The sequence below is a fragment of the Carassius auratus genome, unplaced genomic scaffold, assembly GCF_003368295.1.
Source record: "Carassius auratus strain Wakin unplaced genomic scaffold, ASM336829v1 scaf_tig00214480, whole genome shotgun sequence".
Taxonomy (NCBI): Eukaryota; Metazoa; Chordata; class Actinopteri; order Cypriniformes; family Cyprinidae; genus Carassius; species Carassius auratus.
The window spans coordinates 963,338-973,248 of record NW_020527673.1 but is presented as its reverse complement, the minus strand read 5'-3'; the positions used below and the strand labels follow the sequence as shown (position 1 = coordinate 973,248).

The 9,911-nt window shown below is 34.5% G+C and overlaps 1 long non-coding RNA gene across 1 annotated transcript in view; it reads left to right on the top strand.

The window, feature by feature from the left end:
- Positions 1 to 3,708: 3,708 nt before the first annotated feature.
- LOC113092140 (uncharacterized) overlaps positions 3,709 to 9,911 on the top strand; it is a 27,207-nt gene continuing 21,004 nt past the window's right edge. The window contains exons 1-2 of the long non-coding RNA XR_003287518.1: positions 3,709 to 3,915; positions 5,759 to 5,895. This is a non-coding gene — a long non-coding RNA (uncharacterized LOC113092140). The remainder of the gene's footprint in view (positions 3,916 to 5,758; positions 5,896 to 9,911) is intronic.

Sequence of the window (9,911 nt, the reverse complement as noted above, 5' to 3'; positions counted from 1 at the left end):
CGGCTTTCTAAGGCAAAGGAGTCGAGAAGCTCTGCAATTATAAAGGAAATAAATAATATCTTATGTCTTTCCTCTCCTAGTGAGCAGGACAAGGAGAAGTTATTTTTATTGAAGGAAGATCTTGATGTTCTTTATGCAGAGAAGGCCAAAGGTGCATTTGTTAGATCAAGGGCAAAATGGTTAGAATTTGGAGAAAGAAATTCAACATATTTTTTTAATTTAGAAAAAAGAAGAGGTGAATTAAAAAGAATTTCAACCCTTGACATTAATGGTAATCTAATTTCCGATGAAACCAAAATTTCTAAATTTGTTGCTGACTTTTATCAGCGACTTTATACTTCTTCTTTTCAATCGGAATCATCTATTAATTTTTTCTTTGAGGTGAAACGGTTTATTCCAAATATTAGTGAAGATAATTATGCTGTTTGTGAGGGTGAGATTACTATGGAAGAGATCGATAGTTTAATTACGAAAACTCCACTTAATAAAAGTCCGGGCCCCGATGGTCTACCATTTGAATTTTATCGATCATTTTGGAATGATATAAAATATTTTATTTTAGATCTTTTCAAAGAGTGTTTAGACCGTGGTGAATTGTCTGAATCGATGAAGCAAGGCCTAATAACTTTAATACCTAAACCCAATAAAGATAAAAAGTTTTTAGATAATTGGCGCCCTATAACTTTGCTTAATTCTGATTATAAATTATTAGCTGCTTTATATGCAAGGAGACTAAAACCCTGCTTAGAAGAAGTTATCTCACTCACACAATCTGGCTTCATGAAGGGTCGACACATATCAAATAATATTCGTCTTGTTTTAGATCTTTTAGATTATTCCGAATTGATTAATGATGATGCGCTTATTTTGTTTTTAGATTTCTATAAGGCGTTTGATACAGTTGAGCATGCCTTTATGTATGAAGCCTTAAGACATTTCGGTTTTGGTCCTAAATTTTTGAAAACTGTACAGACCCTATATAAAGACATCACAAGTAATGTGTCTTTGTCTTCTGGAACTTCCCCACGTTTTGTCATTGGGAGAGGAATTAGGCAAGGATGTCCTATTTCTCCCCTTTTGTTTCTGTTAGTTGCAGAGCTTCTTAATCTTTATACAGTGAATTGTTCAAATATTGAGGGCATTCAAATTGCAGACCGCACTATCTTGATTAGTCAACTTGCAGATGACACATGTATTTTCTTAAAAGACAAAAGGCAGGTCCCTATTGTTTTACAAGCTTTAAAACTGTTTTCGCAGGCCTCTGGCCTTTCTGTTAACCAGTCTAAATCTGAGATTATGACCATTCATCACTCTGATATATCAGATGTATGTGGAATTAAGGTAAAACTTTCCGTCAGATATCTTGGTATTATAATTAGTAAATGTTCATCTGAAAGAATGGAATCTAATTTCTCTAAATGTTTACTTAAAGCAAAAACAGTTTTTAATTGCTGGTCTCAGAGGAATCTGACTATCCATGGGCGTGTTCTGCTTTCCAAGGCTGAGGGAATTTCGAGGCTGGTATATCCTGCTCTGTCATTGTATGTCAGTCCTAAAATATGTTCTGATATTGACAGGGCTTTATTTAAGTTTATCTGGAAAAATAGAACTGAATATGTAAAGAGAAAAACTATTATTAGATCTTTTTCAGAGGGTGGGCTTAATGTCCTTGATTTTAGCACTCTTAATATTATTTTTAAAATCAATTGGATTAAACATTGTTTGGCCCAGAGTAAATCCATATGGTTTTATATCCCCAATTTGTTTTTTGAAAAGTGTGGTGGATTACCCTTTTTGCTATCGTGTGACTTCAAATATAGTAAACTTCCCATAAAATTATCTAACTTTCATAAGCAATCCTTAGAAGCATGGAAAATAGCCTTTAAGCATAATTTTTCTCCACATACATGCATCCTATGGAATAACCAATTTGTATTGGCTAAAAACAAGAGTATATTTAAAAAAGATTGGTTTGATAAGGGAATTATATTTATTTCAGACTTATTAAATATTAACGGTGAGATTTATACTTATCAGCAGTTTGTTTCTTTTTCAGGGATTGATTCTTCCTGTAGAGATTATAATTTGGTTGTGAAAAGCATTTCCCCTAAATTGCTGTACCTTGTGAAAGTACATCTCAGGTATAATTCAGCTGTCCGACAAATTCCAAATCTTGTTATTGGAGGTATTAATATTATGGATATTAAGTGTAATAACTCACATATTAGGAAATGTATTAACTGTGATGTCAGCTGTTACCCAAAAGCACTCATAAAGTGGAAACAATCTTTTTTTATACCCTCCACTGAGAAAATATGGTTGGCTACTAATAAATTTTTACTGCCAAATAAGGCAAAGGAAGTACATTTTAAGATACTACATAGGTACTATCCTTGTAACACATTCATTAATAAGTTTAGAAAAGATGTCTCTCCAAAATGTTCTTTTTGTGATTTAGAAAATGAAACACTTACACATTTATTTTGTAACTGTAAATATTCTGAAGACTTTTGGAAATCGGTAACTAGGCTGTTTTTTGATATATTTTATAAAATAATTAAAATAGACGAATCTATGATCCTTTTTTTGAATTGTAATACTGGATCAGATGTAGTTGATAACACTTTGAAGGTGATAATTCTTCTTGGGAAGTTTCATGTTCATAAAGCAAGAATAATGTCCATTACTCCCTCCTTTAATTTTTTTTGTAAAGAACTTAAAATATTTTATGACTCATTGATTTCAACTTCCAGGAACAAGAAATGTATAAAAACATCCCTCATATTAAAAAATGTCATTTGTAAATTGTAATTCTTTATTTTATTTTTTATTTACTGTCAATGATGTATATCTGTTATATGTATCCCCCTTGGTTTGTTTATGTTCTAATTGGTGTTAAGTATTTGTTTGCTTGTTTCTGAAAGAGAAAAAATAAAATAAATTAAAGCTGAAAAAAAAAAAAAAAAAAAAAAAAAAAAAAACAATCTTAAAGTGACAGCGACCTTAAATACCCTCTCCTGTCTGTCAAGAAAAGTGACAGTGATTTTGTCTGAGTAACTTTAATAGCTTTAATAATTCACACAGTGAAGATGTGTGTGTGTGTGTGTATATATATATATATATATATATATATATATATATATATATATATATATGACGGCTACTTTAATTCTACTGTTAAAAAGACTTTCTTTTTAACAGTAGATTTTTTCTACTACTTTACAATTTTTTCTTTTTTAAGTTTGTATCTTTCTGCAGATTTTGTGGAAATTTACAATTTTGCTAATAGCCTAACTTTGCATTAGTGCTTTTTAGCGCCCCCCCAAATCAAAAACTTCAAAATGTATATCTTTGTTTTAATATTTTGTAAACAAAATAAACCTGCCTCAATATGACTGACAGACATTTTTGGAATTATTTTAGCTATTTCATCTAGCCCTAACTTTGCTGTAAAAATACACAGCATTTGGAAAGATACATGGCACGAGTCCAAATCGTCATGATGATTGCCACTTGCAGCCATGTTTATTCATTTAAAATGATAATGTTTACTATGACCTTTCGCTGACCCTCTTTGACCTGTATAATTTCTCCACAAATGAAAGAGCCCACACCCTTGACCTGGATGCTAATAAATGCTGCAAAATGGAGAGCCAATGAAACTCTGCATCATCTGTCCAGATTATCATCCTTTTCAAATTCACAATGCTGAAATTAGTGGTGCTTCGATTGATCAGCTACCGACCACAATCGGCCGATAATCACTTTCGGATGATTGATCGGCGGTCTCTAAAAAGGCTGATCTCATAAAACTGATCTCAAGATGACGTGGTGCTTGCCGTGAGAGGTTTGGCTCGACACGAAGTGACTCAAGTGAGACGGTGCGGCGTGGGTGAAATAATTATAATGCTTTAGGTGAGATACAATTCATATTTCTCAATTAAATAACTGATAAAGTAATTTGAATAAGTTTCTGTGAGACATATTTTTTGAGAGACATTTTGAATTAGCATTTTTTCTTTTTAATTCTTTCCAGTGTTTAAGTCATTCAGTGCTCAAACGTTTTCGTGAAGGCTGTGCGCTCATGCACACTTGCAGCACACACACATAATATTGCCATGTTCACATTACTCTGTTTGCAGTGTGGGGTGCGTATTTTTTCCGTGCTCATGTTAACGGGTTAAAGCGTTCACATGGTTGCGGTCTGGCAGTGAGTTAATTAGCCGTGCGTCAGCAGCAGTGCAGATATAGCCTATATATTTTTTCTTTTTGCTGCGCTGCACGCGCTGAATTAAAGTAACAGCGGATTGTTTGCGGTAAATATAAACATGCTTTGTTTCACAGCCAACACATAGGCTACGTTTTTTTTTTGGCTAGGTTTAAAGGAAAAGAGCAATTTAAGATAAACAAGGTAATAATTTTAAAGTTCATAATTACAGTTCTTTATGAACCGCAGGATTGCTGCAATAAAGATTTAAATGCAAAATAAAACGCAGTAGAGCTGTTTCTGTCAATGTTAAGTTTTAATTGAGAATGTTTGTGATGACGTATAGAAAAGTAGCTTAAATGTTTTGCTTTAGCAACTTATATAAATCTAAAAGTAAATGCAAAAGTATAAAGCATTGAATAATTGATGATTGTATTAATGTACTGTGTAAAAAAATAATCACAATGTTGAAAAAGCATTTTGAGTAACAATATAATGTCCAAAATAATGGATAAATGTTGTGTTTGTGGTAAACAGCCAAGGATCAGGAGCAGACTTGTGTGTAAAAGCACAGTCCGTGCTGCTTCTGTACCACACATGGACTACATAGACACTGCAAAAAGAGTATGTGTGAACCTCATATACAGCTCATTAAATCAGGCTTGCACTATATAAGCTATTGTGCAACAATTACAAGATTGTACAAACAAAAATACAGTGCATGATCAAACATTTAAAATGGTAAATGGTAAATGTATATATTAAAAAAGAATGGCCCCCTCCAATCCTCAAAAGAAAAAAAAAATCCTCTCACAAGAGACACCTAAGAGAGGAATAAATTTTCATAAATAAATGTCTAAAAATCTTGATTGGATCATATATATCAAATATGGATCATCACTAAAAGTAGTAAAATCGTTGATCGTATCGGCAGATACTGCTTTCTGTTGATCGTTGATCTGCCTCAAAAATCTTGATCGGAGCACCCCTAGTTGAAATGCTGAAGACATGTTGATATTCCCTTTGTTTGTTGTCTAACAGTTTTTTTTTACTGACTCCCAATTTAAAAACATTCAGAAAAGTTTTTTTTTTGTCTTACTGCAAGCCTTGTTTGAGCTTGAATGTATTCTGTTTGCTCCTCTCTTCCCTTCTGCGAATGCCAGAAATTTTATTTTCTGTCTGAATTATTCAGTAATCCCTGCTCAGTAATTCATTTGGGAAATTATGTGTTAATTATGCAGCCGTGGAGCACCACACCAAGTACTGTACCTTATTATATTCATAACCATGTGCTAATAACTGAATCGCTAATTGATTAACAAGACAAAAGTACTGAACTGTAATAATGGAGTTCTTCTGTTTGGTTCATGCTTTAATTCTCATGTATCAGCTCTCTGTTGTGCATACAACAAGCCTAAAATCAATCGCATCTTCCCTGTTCCACAAAGGATCAACAGAGGTCTTGTGAATGGAGTAGTCCTCTGAGCATTAGGAAAAATATGTCCATTTTAGTACTTTTAGCACATCGATGCTGCTCTTGTCTCATTGCAGGGAGTCAGGGGACGTTTCTAATTCACACAAGGTCATTCAGTCTAGAAGGGATCGATGATATGAGAATAAGCACATGGACATCTCATGCTTTCAGCTGCTAGGAGACCACAGGATACGGAGAAAGACAAGCAGAACAAGTATGTTTTAAATCCTGACACATCAGATTGCCCTTTATGCTTGTACTAATTGTGGTGTGATGTCATGTTTGCGCGCAGAGAACTAAAGGGAATTAATTATGGAAAGTACAAGTGCTTGGATCAATGATTTATGTCTATCATGGGGGCTATTAGAGCTACTCAATCTTTTGTGAAGACTAATTAAAATGAAAATGTAGTAAAATAAATGTAGATCGAACAATGCATTCTTTAATGAGTCCCTGCAACTTGTGTAGTAAATGTAGTAACATTTTTTTTGAGGGTCCTTTAGAGGAAATAAACAAACCAGAGTGATGACGCCTTTTCTTTAAAGTGATATAAAAACATAAAACGTATTGGGCTGTCTACATTATTTTTTAAATCAACTATATCATGTATGACATGAGTTTCAAATGGTTTTTTATTTTCTGTAAAAATTATACAAAACAATAAATATTTGTTGGGAAAATGGTATAGATAGGTTTGAATTATCAATATTAATGTTTTCAATTCATATTTTCCAGAATGTTTTTATTCTTTTGTTTGGATTTATAGCATGAAAACCAATGAATCAACATATGCACAGTACATAGTTTAAAATATATAACGACAGTTGTATTTTAAGAGGGGGGTCCTCTATGAGGGCACATTAAAAAGTTAAAATATCTTATTTTAGATACACTGTGAGTTCACAAAAGATAAAATATAAGTGTGAGAAATATGCTTTCAAATAAACTGAACCCAAATTTCAATGGTGTGTGCTGAGGGCTGGTCAATAATTCACTTAAATACAGGCACAATGTCTCACGGGAATTTTGCGACATTGTGAGAGCAGAAAGCTAAATCAAATGAGCTAATAGAAAAAAAAAAACTAGCTGTTCCTGTGGATCCACTGTTTGGCTTCCAAACTACTCTACATGTCCAGCTTTGCCATTCCCATATGAGCATGTTATAAAAATAGACATTTGTTGGGATCTGTAGGGGTGCTATACAGAGGGACAATGTGAAGTTGCCAATGCAGTTTTGCACCCAAATGAAATAGCCACTCTGGAAGCCATTTATGTTAAGTGGGAAGGGGTGCCAACATTTCTACTGTGTTGCTTTTGATTCTGTTTCCCTGCTTCGACAACAATGCACATTGTAACATTGTAAGGCTTTCACATGGCAGTGGACTGACACACAAGATGGAAGAGTCAGAACGCCGTGCACAGAAAGTATGTAATGAAATCTCTGATGCACTGCTATTTCTCCTGGCCTTCACCCAAACCTTGACCATGTGGTGGCAGTCAGAGTTGCTCCTCCTCCATCTCCTTAAGATACAGCCATTATGCAGTCCCTCTTGGGATTGACCACTTGCTATTCAAAGGTTATCAATTATGCTGCTCTGGTAGAGCTGCTGTATGATCTGCTGAGGAAAGAGGATTGCCTTTACTTGTGTAAAAAAAGAAAAGATGTCTGATTGCTGGTGTCCTCCCATGCTTACAAATGACTGTCAGTGCTGCAGTACTTACACAACTGCAGGAAGAGAACTCCCTTCCCTTATGTCAGCTTGTGAAAAGAAATAAATAACTAACTATAAAAGTGCAATGAAAAAACAATCTAGCATTGTTTCTAGATATGCAGCTATAACCCGTGTATTTCACTCTCTCGTACTGACTGTGGCAGAGTGAATGAAGACACTGGGTTTGACATTTTAATGTGATTTAATAAAACTTCTGCTTACCAGTAGGCACAAGGCAATATAGTTTGCAACATTAATAATGTGTATACCGAATTTAGCCGTAGGCCTACTTTTACATAGTCTTCTTCAGTTAAGCCTATGGAGGATAACAGTTTAGAAAATAGCCTACCTATACTTAATACATTGTATTAAAAAAATATACAGAGTTGGGCTATTTAATTTATACCACTGTCTCGTCTTCATTCGTTGAGCCCCGTATTTTCTTTAGGTTTTCAGTAGGGCACCAATCACTTAATGTGCAGTTTCGCCAATTTGCTTCCATGTTCTGGGCTATTCTGCTTGTCTGTAAATAGTAGCCTATATGTTTATTATTAATAAGGTCTGTCCTCCGGTGTCACTGTTTTACTAGGATACATTAAGTCACGTTAAGCATTTGAGAAACAGTCTGCGGCACACCCCCTCGCTAATGGTACAACCCACAGCGCAAATTGTAAGATACATTTTTTTTTTTTTTGATTTTATTTATTCAAATGATTTTATTATATATTATTATGTATAGCTAGAAGCCTTGGAGTTATGATTGATGATCAGCTGACTTTCTCAGACCAAATTGATAAAACTGTCCGATCCTGCAGATTTGCTTTATTCAACATCAAGAAGATCAAGCCCTTTCTTTCGGAACATGCTGCACAACTCCTTGTTGAAGCTCTTGTTCTGTCCAGGCTGGACTATTGCAATGCCCTCTTGGCAGGTCTTCCAGCCAATTCTATCAAACCTTTACAATTAATTCAGAACGCGGCAGCAAGATTAATTTTTAATGAGCCAAAAAGAATACACGTCACACCTCTGTTTATTAATTTGCACTGGCTTCCAATAGCTGCTCGCATAAAATTCAAGGCATTGATGTTTGCCTACAAAACTACCACTGGCTCTGCACCCATTTACCTAAATTTATTACTTCAGACTTATGTGCCCTCTAGAAGCTTGCGTTCTGCAAGTGTGTGTGTGTATGTGTAAAGACCTCTAACTAGCTTGCTCTATTCTTTTATTTTTTTTATTCTATCTGTTTTCCTTTTATTTATTATATTAGTTAAAAACCCATCCTATGTGTACTGTGTTAACCTAACTGTGACTTTTTATAGCACTTATTTATCATTGCTCTTTTTGTTGTTTTTGATTGCTTCCACTGTCTTCATCTGTAAGTCGCTTTGGATAAAAGCGTCTGCTAAATGAATGTAAATGTAAATGTAATGTGTTTATTTTATATATATTAAAAGGAGGCTCAGACTGAATTTTATGACAGTAGTGTCTTTTTAGGTGAGTGTCATCACAGCAGGACATATTAAGGCACCTCAAAAGCATTTAAAGCACCGCTGTGGGAGAAAATGGTCATTCTAATTCAGCCTTGCGTGAGACGGTAGAATAGTGTCAGCTGAGGTCTTCTGTTCTTCTGAGATCACAGGCAAAGCGTCATATAAAGAAAATCTTTAAATGCATTCTATCAAGTTCTTAGGCCTTTTCATGTTGGTTTGAAAAACCTGTATACCTTCTGTAGTCTTATGTAAAAAAGTGGCAATGGTGAATTATTATTATTATTATTATTATTATTAATAATAATGGGGCGGCAGTGGCTCAGTGGTTCATGTAGCTTGTCTACAAACCGGAAGGTGGGTGGTTCAATCGGCGGCTCCACCTGACCAAGTGTCGAGGTGACTTTGAGCAAGACACCTAACCCCAGCTGCTCCCGACGAGCTGGATGGCTCCTTGAATGGTAGACACCGCAGTCGGTGTGTGAATGAGTGAGTGAATGGGTGAATGTGAGGCAAAATTGTAAAGCGCTTTGGATGGGCATGTGGTCTGTTGAAAGAGCTATATAAATGCACTGCAAAGTGATGTTTAGTTGAGCTTACGCTGAAATAGACGTGACATGGCAACAATATATTACGTTGTTCTTGCACGCATCACGCCAGTTTGGAAATAAATGTGCGGTGACGTTGCTAATAATCCTAAACACATAATATCTGTATGATGTCTTTTATATGAGGAATGTTACTTTGGAAATGTAATAGGTTACAGATTACAAGTTACCCTATATGCATAATGTTATTAGTAGTGTAACGATTTAAATTACGTTTTTTAAAAGTAATGCGACTGATTGCATTTGATTTTTGATTATCTTTCAAAATTTCTACTAAATGTTTTCAATGGTTAATAATCATAAAAAAAAAAAACATGAATGAACCTTAAAGTAGGCCTAGGATACTCAACACAAATTCCTGTCAGCCTTTCAAAATCCTTCATCATTTCAATTAAGATTAGGCTATATTAATTTAATTTT